Genomic DNA, 25,222 nt, shown 5'->3' on the forward strand with positions numbered 1-25,222 from the left:
GGCATCCCCCATTCGATCCCCCAGGGCATCATCACTGCTGAACCTGATCTGGGCTTGAGGCAAACCATGTATCCCCCAAGAATATAATGTTAATAAACTTGGTGTATGGGCAGGATTGCCAGTTTTGCATATTGCAGATATACAGTATACTACAAATAATAAATGCACTTTCCTGAAAAGCCTGTAAAAAAGGAGAAACCTTTGGGGTTAGTTTAATGTCTTATTGCTTATATGATCTTGCAAAAACTACAAGAATACATACCTGTCGTCATGCTCCGCCCCAGATATCCACTCCAGAGATTATGGATCTCTCACGCCAGCACTGATCAGGATGCAGGACAGGAATTCCCTCTCACCCATATTCACTTCCTGGTTTTCACTGCTGTGTATAAATAAGTCGTTCTCCAACTCTGTTTTTGCCAGAACATCTTGTTTGTTTTCCCTAGCTGTTTCTGTGCCTTTATGCTTTTTCATGTTTTTTTCTTTCCAGTGTTTTTCCCTTGTTCATGTTTTTTTGCACTAGCTTTTTTCATTTATGATTTTTTGCACTAGCGCTTTTTTTCTTGTTCATGGTTTTTATGCCTCCACCACCTTAAGGTGCAGGAGGCATTATGTTTTCGGGTTGTCCGTCTGTCCATGCATGCGTCCATCCTGAAACCTTGTGAACGCGATATCTCCAAGGCAAATGAAAGGAATTTCACCAAACTTTCACCATTTGTACGCTTTGGGACAAACATGAACTGATTTAGATTTTGAGGTTAAAAGGTCACAGGTCAAGATTACTGTGAGGTCAAATGTCCATCCCCAAATCACAACTTAATAAGGCGTGTAGTCTACCAAGTGGAGGCATCCCCATTGACGCCGTTGACGTCGAGTTCTATCTACTTTTTTTGCGCTAGTGTTTTTCTTGTCTTTGTCTGCCTCGTTTGTTTTGTCAAGTTTTTGTCTCCTTTTTTACATGGACTATTTTTGCTACTTTTTTCCTGGATTAAAACCACCTCATTTATTGGATTACTGTCTGAGTTGTGTTCTGCTTTTGGAGCCTATCTCACCATACCTCCACCACCCCTAACACCTGTGTGTAAATGTATGGGATTTGAGGTTGTGTGCATTTTATAAATGATTTTTTTTTAAGTTTTGGTTCATCTTTAAGCTGCTTCCGTTAGGGTTTTTTACACTGGATGCCCTTTCTGATGCAACCCTCCTCAATCTATCTGGACTTGGCACCGGCACCAAGTATGCACTGGCACGTGCAACACCAGTGGCCAAGTATATTACCTAATTGTGGTTCATCTTAAAGTAATTTAATAAAAATGCTAAACATGGTTATTTTGTTAAGTATTGGGTACCCCTCCCAGCCACCAAGTCTTTTGAATACTGAGTTGCACAGTTGTATATAAAGCCTGTTTATTTTACATGTCTTTGCACAGTATTGCCAAACCCATAGTCTAAGTTCTGAGCATTTATTATTCTACCTGAGATTACCTTGTATCTGATCTTTTAACCTGCCCTGTTTTGGACTATTGTTTTGTTTTGTTTTTCAAAATAATGATTGTGAAGAATGTGTTCCTGATTTTGAGCTTTGGGTAAGGTTAATGAGTAGCCTTGTTACAGACACCTTATTACACCTTTGCTTTCCATACAACAGGGATTTTATGTGATCTGCTGTTACTGCTCAAACTATGTTGCTAGGCACCCACGAGCAGCAAGTCCAGCAAATGACATAAGCTATTGAGGAATTGGTCCAGGTCTGCTGAGATACAGGCTCAACCCTCAACTCACAGTAATCAACTCTATATCTATGGTTAACCTAGAATTAACCAATTGCAACCCCTGAGTCATGCTCCCCAATACAATATAAAGTGAACGGTCTATCTAATGTGCCCTCTGTATAATCCTTCTGTGCATCTAAGCCTCTATAAAGCATTGCCTACTACTTGTCTTTTTCTGAGGCAAAAGCAATGTAAACAGATCAGCAAGGGCCTACCCTTAGGATAGAGCTACTCCTTAGCATCCCGCAGCTGAATGCCACTTCAACTATAGTGGTTTCAGTACAGTCACTGTCAAGTACACCTACCCCTTGTACTTAATTTCAATGACCTTTGAGAAGGTTTATGGGAACTAGTTCATCATAAATTTGGACCTGTAAAACACACACAAGCTGATCTAATGCCACACTCACAACCCGCCTTAAATGTTTTGGACATGCACAGGTCGCAAGGTTTGGTAGCTCGCTGCTGTGCTGCAGGATCGCGGTGAACCCGGGGGAAAGTTTGGGGAGGAGTAAGGGCAAAGTACTTGTCAAGTACAGGTTACACACCTGACTTCCTCGAGGCATGAGAAAAATTGCATCGTTAGCCTGTGGAAAGTGTATGTCTGACACATGTGTGGAGTGCATGTGACTTGCATTTTACCAGTTTACTGCACTAGGAGTTCGGGCCGCACTTGTGAAGCATGTGTGACGCACGTGATTCGCATGTGACAATCACTCATAACTTGCGTGTGATGCAAGCCAGGAGTGGGTATAAAAGCGTGTCTGCAGCATTCTGCATATGTCTTTTGACTGAAGAACATTGGATATTTTGTGGGAAAATTTTGAAAGTTCAGTTTAAAGTTTAGAAAATGGGACCCAAGAAGTGCACAAAAGTGAAGTAACCCAGCCTGAAACAGCAGAGGGGGAGGAAGAGGAAGAATTTGATGATGGTAGCAGCATCGGCAAGCCCTGCACGGACAGGGAGAAGTATGCCTTCAAGCCGGCAGAAGGCACAGCACCCCGCCAGAGGTATTTTCACAGGTAAATACTAATTAAACCTCTTGCACTTTAATACACATGCTTTAAACAGTAATTTCAGTATCTATATGCTTTTGTAATTAATATTATATATGCTGATTTTCATGTATGTTTCAGCTAATGATGCCCAGAAGTGAGGACCTTGCAATCCCTTCATTGCTGTCAGGCCATTGTGCCATGCACAGTGATAAGGACAAGGACATCCTGTCCCACCATTCAGCAGGAGTAGGAGCAGGACAGTAGTTCGGAGTCAGTCAAAGTGTGTTTCAGTGCTCAAACTGGGCTATTTAGTTGGGGTTTTTTACAGTGTAATAAAATGGGTTATTCCCTTATACTCATGTTTTATTATTTGACGTTTGCATGTGTAACATTCCCTACGTGTGGGTGGAGCACAGAGGACGTCAGGACAGAGATCGGGGTAAATAGCGGCTTTATTGCCAAACTTTTCAGTCTAACAATCTGTATACTTTTAATACACAGAGAGACACACACACACTAGCATCTCATTCAGGGATCAGCTCTCCTCTGCTCTCAGCTCTCCCTCTTTAAATCGGGCGCGGTCACTGGGAAGACACACAAACACAGGTTAATTGCTCTCAGGTGTAGTGATTCTGCCACTTACCTTCCCTGACTCCGCCCTCCTGTCACAGACCGGCACTTGACCACACCCCCACTGCCACATACCCCCACTGCCCGACTCAGGCCGGATGGCCATCCGGCCTGCAGCTGACTCCCCCCCCCCCCCCGACGGGAGAGGAAGTCCGCCACGACCATCTGCGCCCCTGGCCTGTGGACCACCTTGAAATTAAAGGGTTGGAGCGCCAGATACCAACAGGTGATCCGCGCATTGGCATCTTTCATGTGGTGGAGCCACTGGAGGGGCACGTGGTCCCCTGGATCACGCAGTCGAGCTGGCGGAGGATCATTTGGCGGCTGTTCCAGCGGCAGGACAGCAGATGACGTCGACCTTTCTCTCCTCTTCTCTCCACCTCCTTCTGTGTCCCGTCCTCGCCCCATTCCCCCACCATGGAGACGGGGGCCGGCTCCACCCCAGCCAGCCTGCCGCACCCGTGGTGCCCTCCCATTTCTCCCTTCTGTGTCTGTCTCTCCCCCCCTTCAGGTGAGTGAGCCCCAGAACACAGCTGCAGAGGGAAGGCCCGGGCCGGTCTGCTGGTGCTGCGGGGAACTGGGCCACCTGCAGCAACAGTGTGCAGCGATGGAAGTGGGGGTGGGGGTGCGGATCCCCGACGCGCCAGAGGCTGCCCTCGATCGGACCGGAGCGTATCGCATACCGGTAAGTGTACAAGGGGCTACATATAAGGCGTTGGTGGATTCAGGTTGCAATCAGACCTCAATCCGCCAAAGCCTGGTGCAAGACGAGGCATTGGGGGGAGCACAAGGGGTGAAGGTGTTGTGTGTGCACGGGGATATTCACAGCTACCCGTTGGTGTCAGTCCACATACATTTCAGAGGGGAAAAATCGATAGTGAAGGCGGCGGTTAATCCTCGCCTTACCCACTCTTTGATTTTGGGGACTGATTGGCCGGGATTTCGGAGTTTAATGGCACGCCTAGTAAAGAGTGGGTCCTGCCAGTTGACAGGGGAGGGTCCCGGTGTCGCTTTGGCTGGAGCTGCGGTCGCAGAGCCGTCTACGTCATCTCCGCGACAGAGTGAGGAGCCACCGGCCCCTCCTCTTTCTATTGGGGAATCCCTCGCGGATTTCCCACTGGAACAATCGCGAGACGAGACTCTGCGACACGCGTTTGACCAAGTGAGAGTAATCGATGGTCAGACGCTCCAGCCGAACGCCACCCCATCCTTCCCCTATTTTTCCATTTTGAAGGATAGGTTATACCGAGTGACGCAGGACACTCAGACAAAAGAGCGAGTCACCCAATTGTTAATTCCAAAGAGCCGCCGGGAATTGGTATTCCAGGCGGCTCACTTTAATCCCATGGCTGGACACCTCGGGCAGGATAAGACACTCGCCCGGATAATGGCCCGATTCTATTGGCCGGGGATTCGCGGCGACGTCCGTAAGTGGTGTACGGCGTGCCGCGAATGCCAGTTAGTAAATCCAGCGGCCATTCCAAAAGCGCCCTTGCGCCCCCTACCATTAATCGAGACCCCGTTTGAAAGAATTGGGATGGATCTCGTCGGGCCATTAGATCGGTCAACACGAGGGTACCGCTTTATATTGGTTCTGGTGGACTATGCAACGCGATACCCGGAAGCGGTGCCTCTTCGCAATATCTCAGCACGCAGTATTGCGGAGGCCCTCTTCCACGTCATCTCCCGGGTTGGAATCCCGAAAGAGATTCTGACTGACCAAGGCACCTCGTTTATGTCACGGACACTGAGCGAACTGTATGGGCTACTGGGTATTAAGCCGATCCGCACCAGTGTGTATCACCCACAGACGGACGGTTTAGTTGAACGGTTCAATCGCACCCTCAAGAACATTATCAAAAAAATCGTAAGTGAGGACGCACGTAACTGGGATAAGTGGCTCGAACCCTTGTTGTTCGCAGTGCGAGAGGTCCCCCAAGCCTCCACGGGGTTCTCCCCATTTGAATTATTATATGGGCGTAAGCTGCACGGCATCTTAGATGTCCTGCGGGAAAATTGGGAGGAGGGACCTTCACAGAGCAAAAACGAAATTCAGTACGTTATGGATCTGCGCGCAAAACTCCACACGCTCACCCACCTAACTCAGGAGAATTTGCGGCAGGCCCAGGAACGGCAAGCCCGCCTGTACAACAAGGGCACACGCCTTAGAGAGTTCACTCTGGGAGATAAGGTACTCGTCCTGTTGCCCACATCGAGCTCCAAATTAATCGCCAAGTGGCAAGGACCCTTTGAGGTCACACGGCGAGTCGGGGACGTCGACTATGAGGTTAGGCGAACGGACAGGGAGGGGGCGCTACAGATCTACCACCTCAATCTGCTGAAACTCTGGAACGAGGAGGTCCCTGTGACATTGGTGTCGGTAGTTCCGGAGAAGGCGGAGCTGGGGCCGGAGGTCCAAAAAGGGTCATTGGCAACACGTACCTCTCCGGTCCCCTGTGGAGACCACCTCTCCCCGACCCAACTCACGGAGGTCGCCCAGTTGCAGGCCGACTTTTCGGATGTGTTCTCGCCCCTGCCCGGTCGCACTAACCTCATAGAACACCACATCGAGACGCCCCCGGGGGTGGTAGTGCGGAGCCGTCCTTATAGATTACCCGAACACAAAAAAAAGGTGGTTCTGGAAGAACTTCAGGCCATGCTCGAAATGGGCATCGTCGAGGAGTCCCACAGTGACTGGAGCAGCCCGGTGGTCTTGGTTCCCAAGGCCGACGGCTCGGTCCGGTTCTGTGTGGACTATAGAAAAGTCAACGCGGTGTCTAAATTCGACGCGTACCCAATGCCTCGTATTGATGAGCTGCTCGATCGACTGGGCACGGCTCGCTTTTACTCGACACTGGATTTGACGAAGGGATATTGGCAGATCCCCTTGACTCCATTATCCCGAGAGAAAATGGCCTTTTCCACACCGTTCGGCTTACACCAGTTCGTCACACTTCCTTTTGGGCTGTTTGGGGCGCCCGCTACGTTTCAGCGGCTGATGGACCGGGTCCTCCGGCCCCACGCCACCTATGCGGCCGCTTACCTAGATGATATCATCATTTATAGTAATGACTGGCAGCGGCACCTAAAACACCTGAGGGCCGTCCTTAGGTCGCTGAGGTGGGCGGGACTCACTGCCAACCCGAAGAAGTGTGCGATTGGGCGGGTGGAAGTACGGTATCTGGGCTTCCACTTGGGCAACGGGCAGGTGCGTCCCCAAATTAATAAGACGGCAGCGATTGCGGCCTGCCCGAGGCCCAAGACCAAAAAGGGGGTGAGGCAGTTCCTGGGGCTGGCTGGCTACTATCGTAGGTTTATACCTAATTATTCAGATGTCACCAGCCCGCTGACTGACCTCACTAAAAAGGGGGCGCCAGATCTGGTCCAGTGGATGGAGCAGTGCCAGCGGGCTTTCTCTGAGGTAAAGGCTGCACTGTGTGGGGGGCCACTTTTACACTCCCCTGACTTCTCTCTCCCTTTTGTGTTGCAGACCGATGCGTCGGACAGAGGGCTGGGGGCCGTTTTGTCCCAGCAGGTGGAGGGGGAGGACTGCCCGGTCCTGTACATCAGCCGGAAGCTGTCAGTGAGTGAGGGGCGCTACAGCACAATTGAAAAAGAGTGCCTGGCGATTAAGTGGGCGGTCTTCGCCCTCCGTTACTACCTGCTGGGGCACTCTTTCACTCTCTGTTCGGACCACGCACCCCTCCAGTGGCTCCACCACATGAAGGATGCCAACGCGCGGATCACCCGTTGGTATCTGGCACTCCAACCCTTCAACTTCAAGGTGGTCCACAGGCCGGGGGCGCAGATGGTCGTGGCGGACTTCCTCTCCCGTCAAGGGGGGGGGGGAGTCGGCTGCGGGCCGGATGAGCGCCCGGCCTGAGTCGGGCAGTGGGGGTATGTGGCAGCGGGGGCGTGGTCAAGCGCCGGTCTGTGACAGGAGGGTGGAGCCGGGGAAGGTGAGTGGCAGAATCGCGACACCTGAGGATAATTAACCTGTTTGTGTGTGTGTTTTCCCAGTAACCGCTCGCTATTTAAGGAGGCAGAGAGAGAGGAGAGGGAGCACAACCCAGGACCAGACAAGTGTGCGTGTGTGTGTGTATGGAAGGAAATATTTAGACTGAAAAGTTGTTAAAATAAATAGTTTATCTGCCTCCAAGCTTTGTCCTGCTGTCCTCTGTGCTCCACCCACACTCGAAACTCGCTACAACGAGCCATTGGGTACGCGTCGAATTTAGACACCGCGTTGACTTTTCTATAGTCCACACAGAACCGGACCGACCCATCGGCCTTGTGTACCAAGACCACCGGGCTGCTCCAGTCACTGTGGGACTCCTCGACGATGCCCATTTCGAGCATGGTCTGAAGTTCTTCCCGAACCACCTTTTTTTTGTGTTCGGGTAGCCTGTAAGGGCGGCTATGCACTACCACCCCCAGGGGCATCTCTATGTGGTGCTCTATGAGGTTAGTGCGACCGGGCAGGGGCGAGAACACATCCAAAAACTCGGTCTGCAACTGGGCGACCTCCGTGAGTTGGGTCGAGGAGAGGTGGTCTCCACAGGGGACCGGAGAGGTACGTGATGCCAATGTCCCTTTTTGAACCTCCGGCTCCAGCTCCGCCTTCTCCGGAACCACTGACACCAACGCCATGGGGACCTCCTCATTCCAGAGTTTAAGCAGGTTGAGGTGGTAAATCTGTAGCGCCCCACCCCTGTCCGTTCGCCTCACCTCATAGTCGACGTCCCCAACTCGTCGTGTGACCTCAAAGGGTCCTTGCCACTTGGCGATCAATTTAGAGCTTGACGTGGGCAACAGTACGAGTACCTTATCTCCCGGTGTGAACTCCCTAAGACGCGTACCCTTGTTGTACAGGTGGGCTTACCGTTCTTGGGCCTGCCGCAAATTCTTCCTGGGTTAAGTGGGTGAGCGTGTGGAGTTTTGCACGCAGGTCCATAATGTATTGAATTTCGTTCTTACTTTGTGAAGGTCCCTCCTCCCAATTTTCCCGCAGCACGTCTAGAATGCCGCGTGGCTTACGCCCATACAATAATTCGAACAGGGAGAACCCCGTGGAGGCTTGGGGGACCTCTCGCACTGAGAACAACAAGGGTTCGAGCCACTTATCCCAATTACGTGCCTCCTCACTTACGAATTTTTTAATGATATTTTTGAGGGTGCGATTGTACCGTTCAACTAAACCGTCCGTTTGTGGGTGATACACACTGGTGCGGATCAGCTTAATTCCCAATAACCCATACAGTTCACGCAGTGTCCGTGACATAAATGTAGTGCCTTGATCAGTCAGAATCTCTTTCGGGATTCTGACTCGGGAGATGACGCGGAAGAGTGCCTCGGCAATACTGCATGCTGAGATATTGCGCAGAGGCACTGCTTCTGGGTATCGCGTTGCATAGTCCACCAGGACTAATATAAAGCGGTACCCTTGTACTGACCGATCTAACGGCCCGACGAGATCCATCCCAATTCTTTCGAACGGGGTCTCGATTAAAGGTAGAGGGCGCAAAGGCGCTTTTGGAATGGCCGCTGGATTTACTAATTGGCATTCGCGGCACACCGTACACCACCTATGGACATCGCCGCGAATCCCCGGCCAATAGAATCGGGCCATTATTCGGGCTAGTGTCTTATCCTGCCCTACGTGTCCAGCCATGGGATTAAAGTGAGCCGCCTGGAATATCAATTCCTGGCGGCTCTTTGGAATTAAAAGCTGCGTGACTCGCTCTTTCATCTGAGTGTCCTGCGTCACTAGGTATAATCTATCCTTCATAATAGAGAAATAGGGGAAGGACGGGGTGGCATTCGGCGGGAGCGTTTGACCATCGATTACTCTCACTTGGTCAAACGCATGTCGCAGAGTCTCGTCTTGCGACTGCTCTAACGGGAAATCTGCAAGGGATTCCCCGAGAGAGGGAGGAGGAGCCGGCGGCTCCTCACTCTGATGCGGAGCTGACGTAGACGGCTCTATGACAGCTGCTCCCACCAAAGCGACCCCGGGACCTCCCCCTGTCAAATGGCAGGACCCACTCTTTACTAAGCGTGTCATTAACCACCGAAATCCCGGCCAATCAGTCCCCAAAATCAAAGAGTGGGTAAGGCGAGGATTAACCGCCGCCTTCACTATAAATTTTTCCCCTCTGAAGAAAATGTGGACCAACACCAAAGGGTAGCTGTGAACATCCCTGTGCACACACAACACCTTCACCCCCTGTGCTTCCCCCAATGCCTCGTTTTGCACCAGGCTTTGGCAAATTGAGGTCTGATTACAACCCGAATCCACCAACGCCTGATATGTAGCCCCTTGGATACTCACCGGTATGCGATACGCTCCGGCCCGATCGAGGGCGGCCTCTGGCACGTTGGGGATCCGAACCACCGTGCCCACTTCCATTGCCGTGCACTGTTGTTGAAGGTGGCCCGGCTCCCCGCGACGACAGCAAACTGGCCCGGGCTTTCCCTCTGCACCGGTGTTCTGGGGCTCACTCACCTGAGGGGGGGGAGAGACAGACACAGAAGGGAGAAACGGGAGGGCACCGCGGATGCGGCAGGCTGGCTGGGGTGGAGCCGGCCGCCGTCTCCATGGTGGGGGAATGGGGCGAGGACGGGACACAGAAGGAGGTGGAGAGAAGAGGAGAGAAAGGTCGACGTCATCTGCTGTCCTGCCGCTGGAACAGCCGCCAAATGATCCTCCGCCAGCTCGACTGCCTGATCCAGCGACGCCGGGCGGTGGCACTGGACCCACTCCACGGTTCCTGCTGGTAAGTGCGCAATGAATTGTTCCAGCACTACCTGGTCGATGATCCCCTTGGCGTCGCGGTCGTTGGCCCTCAACCACTGCCAGCAGGCATCCCAGAGCCTGCGGCACACCTCCTCCCCCTCCTAACGGGAGAGGCACAGCTGGCCGTGCTACAGCTCCCCGCCGACCGCCGGCTGGCCTACGCGGACCTCCGCCGGGCCGTCCTCCAATCGTAGAGCGCGGAAACGCTGGCGCTGTTGCTCCGGCGTGCGCCCCACGCGCTGGAGGACGGCCCGGCGGAGGTCCGCATAGGCCAGCCGGCGGTCGGTGGGGAGCTGTAGCGCGGCCAGCTGTGCCTCTCCCGTTAGGAGGGGGAGGAAGCGTGCCGCGCGCTGCTCCATCGGCCACCCCGAGGCTTCTGCGACCTGTTCAAACAGAGTGATGAACGCCTCAGGGTCATCCTGCGGGCCTATCTTGGTGACGGTGAGGGGAGACGGGCCCGCGGCCGGAGTGCTGGTGGACCCCGCCAACACGAGGAGGTGCCGGAATGCCTCGCGGTCTTCCTGCTGGGCCAGCACCAGGGCTTCGAAGTGCCGCTCTTGTTCCTTCCGGAGTGTGACGAGCACCTGGTGTTGGCTTTGCTGGGCCATGGCGAGGGCGTGGACCAGGTCGGTGAATGGGGAGGACTCCTTGGGGCTGCTTGGTTGGTGCTCCACTCTGGTTCCCGGGTTTCAGCACCACTGTAACGTTCCCTACGTGTGGGTGGAGCACAGAGGACGGCAGGACAGAGATCAGGGGTAAATAGCGGCTTTATTGCCAAACTTTTCAGTCTAACAATCTGTATACTTTTAATACACAGAGAGACACACACGCACTAGCGTCTCTTTCAGGGATCAGCTCTCCTCTGCTCTCAGCTCTCCCTCTTTAAATTGGGTGCGGTCACTGGGAAGACACTCAAACACAGGTTAATTGCTCTCAGGTGTAGTGATTCTGCCACTTACCTTCCATGACTCTGCCCTCCTGTCACAGACCGGCGCTTGACCATGCCCCCGCTGCCACAGCATGGTAAATTAACATATATATATTACACCCAAAGTCTTGCCCCTCGTGTCATGTGTGCTGTGCATGCCGCACATGGGGGTAGAAAGTGAGATGTACTTCTGTCTTGGGGGCCACACAAATAGCAAGTGTGGAGTACTTGTGTAGTACTTCAGAGGCACATCACTCGTACAATGACCGTGTGTCACTTGTGCGTCTTACTGTCATTGCAAAAAGCCCCTACTAGCTGTGCTGCTGACTTGGTTCGGGCGTACAAAAGGAGTACGGGTCCTGTACGTAGTGTATGCCTTGTTTATTTTTCGCAAGACCTGTAGAATTTGCATGTGCGGGAGCAAAAGTCTCCATGGCTAGTCTGCAACCTTCTATGGCACTGAACACACACAAGTGTCACGCAAGTCTCAAGCATGGTTTTGCCAAATTGAAGGTGGCACATATAAACACGCCGGGGCACTATGAATACATATCTGGTGATGCATTATAGGCTGCTCAGTGCCTTTCATCTTCCAGTTCTTTGTAACAATTTAGGTAGATATTCTTTCAATCCTCAGAACAAGAACATATTAAACATGTTCAAGTCCTTTCTAACATACTGGACATATAGTCCTGTGTCAAACTGATGAGTTTTGCAAGCTCTTCCTAGACTTTCTAGGGTACGTTTTCAATGAGCAGTGTGTCAGGATAAATGACTTGAAAGTCAAGGATCTCAAAGAATCACTACAATCAAGTCAAGTCAAGTTTATTTGTATAGCGCTTTTAACAATAAACATTGTCGCAAAGCAGCTTTACACAATTTGAACGACTTAAAACATGAGCTAATTTTATCCCTAATCTATCTCCAATGAGCAAGCCTGTGGCGACGGTGGCAAAGAAAAACTCCCTCAGACAACAAGAGGAAGAAACCTCGAGAGGAACCAGACTCAAAAGGGAACCCACCCTCATTTGGGCAACAACAGACAGCAAGACTATAACATTAACAGTTTTAACATGAAGTCAGTTTTGTTGATGTTATAAACTCTTCATTGATGGAAACTTGAGTGCAAAACTGTTCATGACAACTGCAGTCCTAAAGTTAGCATGTCAACTGTAGTCCTCAGCCATAAAAGCATTACTGTAAGAGTCCAGAGCGTCCTCCAAGTGTGACTTTTAACTGTCCTCATGGAGCCATCCTCCACAGGAGCGATGTGATGAGACTCCAACCAGACACAGGGGACCAGGATGGATCAGGCAGGTCCGAGGAGCAGAAGAGGTCAGCATCTCGATCCCAGGACGAACATGTAACTCAGAGGGACAAATTTGGGGGGGGGGGGGGGAGAGAGGGAGAGAAAACACAGGTTGTTAGGTATGCCCAATGTCACCTGAATAAGTAGGAACAGTATACATATTGCACTGAGTACAAGCAGGGATTCCGGCAACTAACTATGACAGCATAACTAAAAGGGGAGAGCCAGAAGGTAACACAGGCATGAGGGAGCCCCAGGACATAAAGCAGCCAGCCACTACACCATCAACAAACTCGAGTGAGCAAGCGGGTGGGGACTGACAGCATCCATACATCCCAGTTTACCAGAACACTCTATGTCTGAGGACCCTCCAGATCTACACCTTTACCTCATAAACACCATTAACAAAAGGCTTGACTAAACAGATATGTTTTCAGCCTAGACTTAAACATTGACACTGTGTCTGATTCCCAAACACTACTTGGAAGGCTGCTCCATAACTGTGGGGCTTTGTAAGAAAAGACTCTGCCTCCTGATGTAGCCTTTACTATATGAGGTACCAGCAGATAGCCTGCACCTTTTGATCTAAGTAGGCGTGGCGGGTCATAGAGGAGCAGAAGTTCACTCAGGTGCTGTGGTGCGAGACCATTTAGTGCTTTAAAAGGTCAATAGTAGTATTTTATAATCAATACGAAATTTGATTGGGAGCCAATGCAGTGTGGATAAGACAGGGGTGATGTGGTCATATTTTCTAGTTCTAGTAAGGACTCTTGCTGCTGCATTTTGAACTAACTGGAGCTTGTTTATGCACTTATTGGAACATCCAGACAGTAAGGCATTACAATAATCCAACCTGGAGGTAACGAAAGCATGAACTAGTTTTTCCGTGTCATGTAGTGACATTAAATTTCTTATCTTAGCAATATTTCTGAGATGAAAGAAAGCTTTTCGGGCAATGTTATCAATGTGAGTTTCGAATGAAAGCCTGGGGTCAATAATCACTCCGAGGTCTTTTACTGCTGCACGTGAAGAAAGGCCATCCAGAGTTACTGTGTAATCAGAAAACTTACTTCTAGCTGCATGTGGTCCTAGTACAAGTACTTCAGTCTTGTCAGATTTAAGCAGAAGGAAATTAATAAGCATACAGTGTCTAATGTCCTTTACACATTCTTCAATTCTATTAAGCTGGTGTCTCTCATCAGGTTTTGCAGAAACATACAACTGTGTGTCATCAGCATAACAGTGGAAACTAATACAATGTTTACGAATAATATCACCCAGAGGTAACATATATAAAGAAAAAAGCAGTGGACCCAAGACAGAACCTTGTGGAACACCAAACTTTACCTCAGTACATCTAGAAATATCACCATTTATATCAACATACTGATAATGATCAGTTAAATAAGAGCTGAGCCAGGAGAGGGCCATTCCCTTAACTCCCACAACATTTTCTAGTCTATCCAGAAGAAAGGAATGATCAATGGTATCAAATGCTGCACTAAGGTCAAGCAACACAAGTAGCGAGACACAGCCCTGATCAGACGCCAACAGTAGGTCATTTACTACTTTAACCAAAGCTGTCTCTGTGCTATGATGAGGTCTAAATCCTGACTGATACATTTCATGGATGTTATTCCTATGTAAATATAAGCATAACTGCTGTGCCACAGCTTTTTCAAGGATCTTGGAGATAAAAGGGAGGTTTGATATTGGACAGCTGACAGGGATCAAGGTCAGATTTTTTAATCAGGGGTTTGATAACTGCTAGTTTAAAGAATATGGGTACATAGCCAATCATAAGAGAAGAATTTATTATTTTTCGAAGCGGTTCAATTACTTCAGGTATTATCTTTTTGAATAGACGTGTCGGTAAGGGATCTAGTATGCAAGTTGAGGCTTTTGATGCCGAGATTAATGAAAGTAATTCAGTTTCTTTTAGGGGAGTAAAACATTCTAATTGATGATCTGATACAGTTATATTGTTAACTACAGGGTCACTTACATTGTCTGACCTTAAATTAATATTTTGAATTTTTTGTTGGATATTCTCAATTTTGTCAGTAAAAAATTCATGAAATCGTTGCTATTACATACTGCAGGTGTGCATGTGTCTATAGTGGACTTATTCCTGGTTAATTTTGCTACAGTATTAAATAGGAATCTAGGATTATTTTTGTTATCTTCTATTAGGGAGGAGAGATATGTTGATCTCGCAGCATTAAGAGCTTTTCTATACCTCAGGAAGCTCTCCTTCCACGCTAATTTGAACACTACCAATTTTGTTTGACGCCATTTACATTCCAATTTTCGAGTGGTCTGTTTCAATGTGCGAGTGTCATCATTATACCAGGGTGCTAATTTTTTGTCTCTGATCATATTCCTTTTAAGAGGAGCTATATTATCTAAGGTATGGCGGAATGTTGACTCTAAGCATTCAGTTGCCTGATCGAGTTCTGCAGGGGCTGACAGTGACCCAATCAAAGTTGATAACTCTGGGAGATCATTTATAAAGCTCTGTGCAGTAGTTGACGTGAATGTACGTTTAATACAGTAGCGTGGTGAGTAGCATATATTATTACTCAGACATAGTTTGAATGAGATGAGATAATGATCTGAGATAACTTCAGACTGTGGAAGTATGACTATATTGTCTACGTTTAACCCGAATTATTATTAGATCGAGGGTGTGACCACCATTATGGGTCAGTCCTATGACATTCTGATTAATCCCTACTGAATCTAAAATGGACACGAACGCTGTTTTCAAAGGGTCTTCTGAGTTATCGAAGTGAATATTAAAATCTCCGACAACTAAAGCTTTGTCTAAGGAAATAACCAGATCTGAGATAAAGTCTGCAAATTCAGAAAGAAACTCAGAATATGGCCCCGGGAACTGTAAATAATAAGCAACGGAATTAACTGGGTAGACTTATTTTTTGAGGCTGCATACATTATATGAGTATGAAGAACTTCAAATGTATTAAATTTATAACCAGGTTTTTGTGTTACACCTAGATAATCATTATAAATAACTGCAACGCCTCCTCCTCTGCCAGTTTGACGAGGCTGGTGTATATAACTGTATCCAGGAGGACTCGCTTCATTTAATGCTATATATTCATTTGGCTTAATCCATGTTTCAGTTAAACAAAGTACATTAAACTCCTGATCAGTAATGAGTTCGTTAACCATTAGTGCTTTAGATGTAAGAGATCTAATATTTAATAGCCCCACCTTTAGATCAAAGGTGCTGGCAGCATCTGTACAGTCAGTATGATCTAATTTTATATTGATTAGGTTACTGGAACAAACTCTCTGAATATTTCTACCTTTTTGTTTAGCTTGGGGAACAGACACAGTCTCAATGTAGTGGACCCTGAGTGACGACTCTGTGCAGCTAAGCAGACAGTTGGTTTAGCCTGTTCGTCTACTCCCTGGCCTTGGCTCTGGATTGTCAGAAATTAACTAGGCCTGTTCTGAGACTATGACCTATGCTGCAGGAAATGAGAGCAGCACCTTCCCGAGTGGGATGGATACCGTCCCGCCCTAACAGGCCAGCAGTGCCCTCAAAATTAGCCCAATTATCTATAAAACCCACGCTGTTTTCAGAGCACCACCTGGACAGCCAGCAGTTCAGCGACCATAACCTGCTGTAAGCTATATCGCAACGCCGCATTGGGATGGGGCCAGAGCATACTACAGCATCAGACATCGCCTTCGCTAACTTAAACACCTCTACAAAGTTACTCTTAGTAACCTCAGACTGACGAAGGCGTATATCATTAGCTCCTGCATGGATAACTGTCTCTGAGAACCTGTGCTTGCCTAGGACCCTAAGATTACCTGCTATGTCCAGCACCCTGGCTCCCAGTATACACCTGACTAAAGCTGCTGGTGCCCCTAAAGGCTGAGCTAATTTCACGTGCCGTATGATAGAGTCCCCTATAACCAGAGCTCTTTCAGGTTTCTCAGCGGGTGCATCACTAAGGAGAGTAAACCTGTTCTACACGTGACACAGAGAGGAGTGGTGCTCCCGTGGACGAGCCTCAGTGGTAGCTTTGGCTCTACGCTTATGCCGCGGAGCCGTCACCCATTCGCCCTGCTGTAAGGGCTCTAATGCTGGAGTTGGGGGATAACTAACTCCACCTAGGACATCCAGACTTTCCTCTACAGAAACTACACTGTTCTCACGCTCACTGACATTCTCTAAAGCCTGGACACGCACTTCTAGCACTGTAATCTTCTCCGTCAGAGAGCTAACTAATCTGCACTTATCACAAATAAAGCTAATAAAGCTCTTGCTAGCGACAGAGGAAGAATGACTAAACATCCTGCACTCAGCACACTGAACAGGCTGAAGGTGTGCCATGATGAAAGGATTCATGTACCTTAATCGAAGGTCTGTCGATATTAAAGCAGATCCGATGTGGATGGCCTCCGTTTGTGGTCTTTATGTAACCGGGTGTATATGGGGAAATCACCTGCTGTTTGCTCCACCCCAGCAGAGGGAGTCGTAGGGCTCAGCCTTTTAGAAACAGGCTGGTTGGTTAGGAGAGGAAGCCACTTGAACAGTGCACTATAAGAATGCCAGCTAAAACACCGGTAAAGCAAAAGCCATTCCTTGAAGTTAGTTGTTCAACCTGCTAGCTCGGAACAGATAAGAGACGCGGTATTTCACTGAGGTTAAGCCTCAACTGCGAACATAGGAAAGAATATTAACAGAACGTCTGCGTCGTAGAACTGTTGCGCCGGTTTTACTGTGGTGTGTTGTGGTGCACACATTGCTGGCGTTAGGCCAGAATTATATTGGTAAGGCGTTTTTTCTTATTTTAATTTATTTAGTATGTATTTTAATTTATTTAGTATGTATGATAAATATTAAAGGATAATCATACTATGTTTTGTTAGTTTATTGGGTTTATCTGGGAAAAGGCAGATAGGAAAAAAGGAAAATGGGGAGATTGTTAGATGTGTAAATGTTTGGATTATTGAGTGAGTGATTTATTGTATTGTATGTTGTGCTCTTTCTAGCTGCTACACCAATTACCAATGGGCAGATAATTGCCGCTTTTCCCCGTGGTAATTTTAGTATTGTAAGGTCACACTTCCAAGGACCAAATTATTGTTTTTTTTCTTTTTTCTTTTTTTTATTTTGTATTGAGAGCCCAGCCTTACTCACTACCCCGTACAGAGCCCAAAGGCCCAGTCTTGATTTGTAGTCTCATACGTATGTATTTTGGTTTGGCCATATAGTGTGTGTAGTGCATACAGGTTGCTGTGTTGCCCTTCTTGAGGGGTGTGTAGCCATTTGCCAGTTGCTGTGCTTCCCTTTTGATGTGTGCAATTTACTAGTTGCTGTGTTGCCTTTCTTATGAAGTTTTTTTGCATGAAGATGTGTTGTGTCATTGGCTAAGGCCGATCTGGGTATGTTTCGGGAGACTTTGTATTGCTGGTCCTCAATATTTTAATTATATGTTTGTACACAATAAAGAAATCATTTGTATTTGTGATAAAATTAGCCTCAGTCCCTCTTTAGTGAACTCTGCGGCAGGGAGGTAGAAGGAGGAGGTAACACTCATCTTGTTACAACTGGCATAGTCAGCAGGATAGCCTGAGGTTAAGTTTTTTTTTCTTATTTTTGATTTCTTTGTTTCTTGTTTGTTAATTTGCTTGGGAATTGGAGGTGTGCGTTAGGGTTGTGGGGAAAAGCGGTAGTTATCCAGGCGGAAAAGGACAGCGTGGGATACTTTTAAAACTTTGTGTCCATTTGTGGTGCGACTATGTCCATAGCACAAGATGGAATGGAAGACCTGCATGGACTCTTAGACCAAATCCGTCAGCTTCAGGCTGAAAATGAGCGGTTAAAGGCAAAGGAACGGGACAGAAATGATGAGACTGTTGCCACTACCTCTTACAGTGACTCAGGTACAACAGCAGCCGCTGCAGATTTTCCTAGGCAGCTTGCTTCCACTAATGTGTCAACCCTTGATGCCCAAGCACGTTATGTGTATGTTCCAAGAGAACGTAAGTGTTCCAAATTTACTGGGAAACTGACTGTTGACCTTGTAACTGTAGACCAATGGATAACAGAAGCACATAGATGCTTGGAAGCAAGGCCTATGTCTACTGCAGAACAAGTGTTGTTTCTCTATGATCATCTTGATGGGGGGGCAAAAGCAGAAGTTGATTTTCATGAGCCTTCTGTTAGAGATACAGCAGAAAAGATTTTTATAATTTTGAGTGATAATTTCAGTTGTTCCCAATCTTATGTTGCAGCGCAACTTGCCTTTTTCCAGCGCCATCAGAAAGATGGAGAGTCCTTGCGTGATTTTTCACATGCTTTGAAAACATTGATGGACGCAGTGATAAAAAAGACACCGGGGGTATTTTTAACTCTGACAGGGTATTGCGTGATCAATTTGTTGAAAATGTGAATGATGATATGCTCAGACGAGAACTAAAAAGACGATTGGTATTGGATGCTGAAATGAGCTTTCTTACACTCCGTGGCATAGCCATTAAGTGGATGGAGGAGGGGAAACAAGGGGCACGGCTTAGACCAAGAGCGTTTTCTTTTGATATGCATGTTTCTACAGGGGGAAACCAAGGGGTGGATTCTAATGCAATATCAGTTAGTAATGCAGAAATGGCAGAAATGAAGGAATGCCTACGATGTCAGCAGATTCAGTTAGATACCATCTTATCACAGCTTAATTCATCTCGTTCCCACAGTAATGCGAAGAGTGCAGGAGGTAACTCTAAGGCATATAGATTTCAGCCTGATGGTAAACCAATTTGCCTCTGCTGTAACAAAGCAGGGCACATTGTAAAATATTGCCGTGTTAACCTTGATCCTGCAGGGTTGGTGGAGCAGGGGGCAGTACAAAGGGCCACAACCCATAATCAGATGGGAGAACTACCAACTAATCTGCAGCAGCAGGGAAACTAGCGCCCTCTGGTGTGGGGAGCCAAACACTAGGAGGGGCAGAATTAGGCTCTAAATACTCAACTGAAGAGGGAATCTCGCAGCTTATTGGGCAGTGCCCAGTGGTTCATGTGTCAATAGGGGGGGGAAAGAGGTTGCCTGCCTACTTGACACTGGTTCCATGGTTTCTACAATAAATGAAACATTTTTCCATGAGAATTTTCCATCAGATGAGTCCCTTAAATCATGTAATTGGCTTCAGTTGCGGGCAGCAAATGGATATGAAATTCCTTATGCGGGTTACCTTGAACTTGACGTTACTGTAATGGGAAAAACACTTCCAAGGATGGGAGTTTTAGTTGTGCGTGACCCAGCTGACCCCTTCATTTGTCGTGAGCGACAGGCGGTTCCAGGTCTGCTGGGGATGAACAATATTCAGAGTTGTTATAAAGAACTTTTTGACACACTAACTTCACTTCCCCAAACCCATCGTCGTAAAGAACACAAGATATGGCAGCATGCATTTTCTATCTGCCAGTCAATTGAGGAACTCCAGGGAAAGGGGTATTTGGGGAGGGCGAGAGTTCAGGGAGCAGTAGTATTCATTCCCAAAGGTTGTTTGAAACTCCTCCCCATTGTTTGCCCCAGTGCTGCTAACTTGTCCTTACAGTCGGTCCTGTTAGAGCCACCCAATGAAGACACCCCATTGCCAGTGGGGATTTTGATCTCTAAGGCTTTGTTGTCAGTAGCTAATGGCAGGGTAGAAATACCAGTTACAAATGTCAGTTCACAAGACCTCTGGCTACAGCCACATACTGTATTAGGTGAGCTCCATATAGTTCAGGTGATGTCAACTGGGTGTTCGGTGAACATCAGGGAAGAGGGCAATGGGGGCCAGGTTGCCGTTATTCAGTCAGCGGAAGTACAAGGTGGCATTCCTGCTGAACTTTCCAGCGTGGCTTGGCCAACCCTCTCGAAGGAGCAAGAGGAGCAAGGAAAACAACTTCTGCACAAATACCGGGAAGTCTTTAGCCAAGGGCAGGGGGACTTGGGGTGTACTACGTTGGTGGGACATCGGATTCACCTGACTGATGACATCCCAGTGCGACAGAGATACCGCAGACTACCCCCTTCCCAATACGAACAGGTGAAAACACACATTCAGCAGCTTGTTGAGGCAGGAATTGCAAGTCCGAGTTCCAGCTATTACTCCTCGCCCATTGTAATTGTTCAAAAAAAAGGGGGCGATATTAGGCTGTGTGTGGATTACCGATTGCTAAATGCCAAAACTAGGAAAGATGCTTACCCGCTTCCTCGCATCGATGAATCCTTGGATGCATTAACTGGAGCCCAGTGGTTTACAACATTAGATCTTGCAAGTGGCTATAACCAGGTGACAGTAGCAGAGGAAGATAAGGCCAAGATGGCATTCTGTACACCAGGGGTCTTCAATCCTATCCGCAAAGGGCCAGTGTAGCTGCAGGCTTTCATTACAGCCAAATTGGAGGCTCACTTGATTGTTGACTGGAGATGAGGGTGAAATGATTAAACAAGTGAAATCAGGTGTAGCTCCTGCTTGGTTGGAATGAAAGCCTGCAGCCACACTGGCCCTTTGTGGATAGGATTGAAGACCCCTGCTGTACACCGTTTGGACTGTTTGAGTTCAATAGAATGCCCTTTGGCCTTTGTAATTCACCCAGTACTTTCCAGAGGCTAATGGAGAGAATATTTGGTGACCAAAGTTTCCAGTCTCTCCTGCTGTTTTTAGGGAGCGCAGGTGGCCAAGTGGTTAGAGCGCTTGACCGCTAAGCGAACAGTCCCTGGTTCGAGCCTCGGCTCAACGGGGATCTGGGGCTCACTCCCTGTCCACCCAGCAGTGAATGGGGACCTGGTGGAAACACTGGGGAAGTTAAAGGCGGCGAGGAAAGGAACTGGCCACCCTACCTCACTATGCCGATGGCCCAGGACAAGTGCGCTCTCTAACAGGCACTCCCCCAATGTACGAATTGTATATGGGACTCCCCTTTGCTTTGCTGTTTTTAGATGATATCATCATTTTTTCAACCTCCCTTGAGCAGCATTTACAGTGCCTAGAACTGGTCCTCTCCCGTCTACAGAGCAATAACCTTAAGTTAAAGCTAGCCAAGTGCCACTTTTTCCAAAACGAGGTGAAGTATCTGGGGCATGTTGTCTCAGCTGCTGGAGTAGCTATGGATCCAGATAAGGTGAAAGCAGTTGCCGAATGGAGGCAGCCAACTACTACAAAGGATGTAAGATCTTTCTTAGGATTTGCATCCTATTATCGTCACTTTGTGCAAGGTTTTGCCAAAATTGCTGCACCATTACATCAACTAGTCACCCAGGTAGAGGCAGAGCAGAACAGGAGGTCTTGAAATATTGTCTTGGGCCAAGCTTGGACACAGGAATGCCAACAAAGTTTCCAGTTGCTGAAGGACTGTTTGACTAGTGCTCCAGTGCTAGCTTATGCTGATTTCACCAAGCCTTTTGTGTTAGAAATCGACGCAAGCCATAGTGGGCTTGGAGCAGTCTAGGCACAGGACCAAAATGGACAAAGAAAGCCCATTGCATTTGCCAGTAGGGGCTTACGGCCCACAGAGAGGAGCATGTCCAACTATAGTTCCCGCAAGCTTGAACTCCTGGCTCTGAAGTGGGCAGTAACCAGTAAGTTTAGGGAATATCTGTTGGGGACAAAATTTATTGTCTTTACAGATAATAACCCATTGAGTTCCTTGCAAACGGCCAAGCTAGGGGCGACCGAACACCGTTGGGCATCAGAGTTGGCCATGTTTGACTTTGAAATCAAATACCGGCCAGGTTCGGCCAATACAAATGTGGATGCTCTTTCTCAGTTGCCAGCCCCTGTGTCAATCAATGAAGTGGCCCCAGGTCTGCTAGTCCCTTTTTTGCCTCAGGATGTAAGTGAGCACAGGACTAGTGCCTTGTGCCAGGAGTCCAGTGTACTGCCGATCAGACCCAAGACTAATCTGCTGGCCTTACAGATGGAAGACCCAGTTATTGGGCCATTTAGCCAGCTCTGGAAGCAGGGGGCTTTACCCGCTAAGACTGTTCGAGTTGCCCTGCCACCAGGGACCCAGAAACTCCTTAACCAGTGGCCAAGGATCCGATCTCAAAAAGGAGTACTGTACCGTAGTGGTCGGCTACCTGGAGACAGTAGGGAAACGTTTCAACTTCTCCTACCACAGTGTCTCAAACAAGAAATACTGAGGAGCCTGCATGATGACCATGGACACCAAGGTATAGAGCGAACAGTCTGGTCCGGAAAAGGTGTTTTTGGCCAGGAATGTCCCAAGAGGTGGAGAAATATTGCCAAGAGTGTGGTCGTTGTATCGTAGCCAAAGCTGTTCGACCACAGCCGAGAACTTTCCCTGGCAATTTACTTGCCTTTAGACCCCTGGATGTGGTGGCGATCGATTTTACAACCCTAGAGATGTCCACAGATGGTCGAGAACACGTCTTGATTGCAACTGATGTGTTTTCAAAATTCTCACAGGCGTACCCAACACGGGACCAGAAGGCCAGTACAGTGGCCAAAATACTGACTGAAGGTTGGTTCTATCGCTATGGGGTGCCAAGGCGACTGCATAGTGACCAGGGCAGGAGTTTTGAGGGAGACCTCATGAAGCAGCTGTGCCAGGTGTACAACATCACAAAGAGTCGGACAACAGCATACCATCCAGAGGGCAATGGGCAGTGTGAGAGGTTTAATCGTACACTGCATGACCTCCTTCGTTCGCTACCTCCTGACCAGAAGCGCAGGTGGCCTCAGGCCCTGCCACAAGTCCTCTTTGCATACAATACAACCCAGCATGCTTCCACAGGCCATTCACCTTTTGAATTGATGTTTGGACAAAAAGTGCAACTGCCAGTGGATTTCCTTCTGGGTAAGGCAGATGAAGAGGTAGATGCAGGGAATACCCAGGATTGGATGCGTCACCACCAGGAGAGCCTCAAAGCCATGTACACACATGCTCGGGACCAACTGACTCATGCTGCAGAGCGCCGAAACCTGCAGGTCACCCCTGCAATAAGCCCCCTGTTGGCTCCTGGCACCTTAGTACATAAACGGAATCACCCACTGGGACATCACAAGATCCAGGACTTCTGGGATGCAACAACATATAGGGTAGAAGAAGCACTGGATTCGGATGGGAGGGTGTATCGAATTCGGCCAGTGGAAGGGACCAGGCCTGAAAAGAACATCCACCGAACAGAATTAAGGATCATACCAGTAAATGCCCGGATAGACCCAAAGGCCCCTAGGACATCAGACACACATTCTCCCTCTTTGGGAAAGGAGGAGTGTAACCAGCATGGGCCTATAGATGATGACGAAGACCAGAGTGACGGAGAGTTGGTACTAATTTTACTCGAACCATCAATCAGTCACAAGAATCGGTGGCAACAACAAGTGAATGAAAGCTTTGATCTAACAATCCCAGTTCCGCTGCCAGAAGTCCGTCAACAGTCTGAGGTCAGGGCCACAGAAGGTATGACCCCTGATCCAACACAGAATGTGGCCGACGGAAGAGACGACCACATGAGCCCTAATACCAGCATGGGCCTGATGGAGTTTGATCAGGATCCTCCCAACCCTGACCCCATACTTAGACGTTCAACAAGGACAACAAGAGGACAACATGGTAACCCACACCATTTGCTGAGGGCCATCCCTTGTCCAGTTAATGTGACTGAAGGTAGATCATAGCCCCCATTGCCCTACATAATTGCTATAAGGGTGTATGTGTGGGTGTGGGTGTATGTGTAAGTAGTCCTTGCCGGGACGGCAAGTTTGCAGAATCGGGGTGGGTGTAACCGGGTGTATATGGGGAAATCACCTGCTGTTTGCTCCACCCCAGCAGAGGGAGTCGTAGGGCTCAGCCTTTTAGAAACAGGCTGGTTGGTTAGGAGAGGAAGCCACTTGAACAGTGCACTATAAGAATGCCAGCTAAAGCACCGGTAAAGCAAAAGCCATTCCTTGAAGTAAGTTGTTCAACCTGCTAGCTCGGAACAGATAAGAGACGCGGTATTTCACTGAGGTTAAGCCTCAACTGCGAACATAGGAAAGAATATTAACAGAACGTCTGCGTCGTAGAACTGTTGCGCCGGTTTTACTGTGGTGTGTTGTGGTGCACACATTGCTGGCGTTAGGCCAGAATTATATTGGTAAGGCGTTTTTTCTTATTTTAATTTATTTAGTATGTATTTTAATTTATTTAGTATGTATGATAAATATTAAAGGATAATCATACTATGTTTTGTTAGTTTATTGGGTTTATCTGGGAAAAGGCAGATAGGAAAAAAGGAAAATGGGGAGAATGTTAGATGTGTAAATGTTTGGATTATTGAGTGAGTGATTTATTGTATTGTATGTTGTGCTCTTTCTAGCTGCTACACCAATTACCAATGGGCAGATAATTGCCGCTTTTCCCCGTGGTAATTTTAGTATTGTAAGGTCACACCTCCAAGGACCAAATTATTGTTTTTTTTTCTTTTTTCTTTTTTTTATTTTGCATTGAGAGCCCAGCCTTACTCACTACCCCATACAGAGCCCAGAGGCCCAGTCTTGGTTTGTAGTCTCATACTTATGTATTTTGGTTTGGCCATATAGTGTGTGTGTAGTGCATACAGGTTGCTGTGTTGCCCTTCTTGAGGGGTGTGTAGCCATTTGCCAGTTGCTGTGCTTCCCTTTTGATGTGTGCAATTTACTAGTTGCTGTGTTGCCTTTCTTATGAAGTTTTTTTGCATGAAGATGTGTTGTGTCATTGGCTAAGGCCGATCTGGGTATGTTTCGGGAGACTTTGTATTGCTGGTCCTCAATA

Source organism: Neoarius graeffei, chromosome 1 (genome assembly GCF_027579695.1).
Source record: "Neoarius graeffei isolate fNeoGra1 chromosome 1, fNeoGra1.pri, whole genome shotgun sequence".
In the NCBI taxonomy this organism is placed as follows: domain Eukaryota; kingdom Metazoa; phylum Chordata; class Actinopteri; order Siluriformes; family Ariidae; genus Neoarius; species Neoarius graeffei.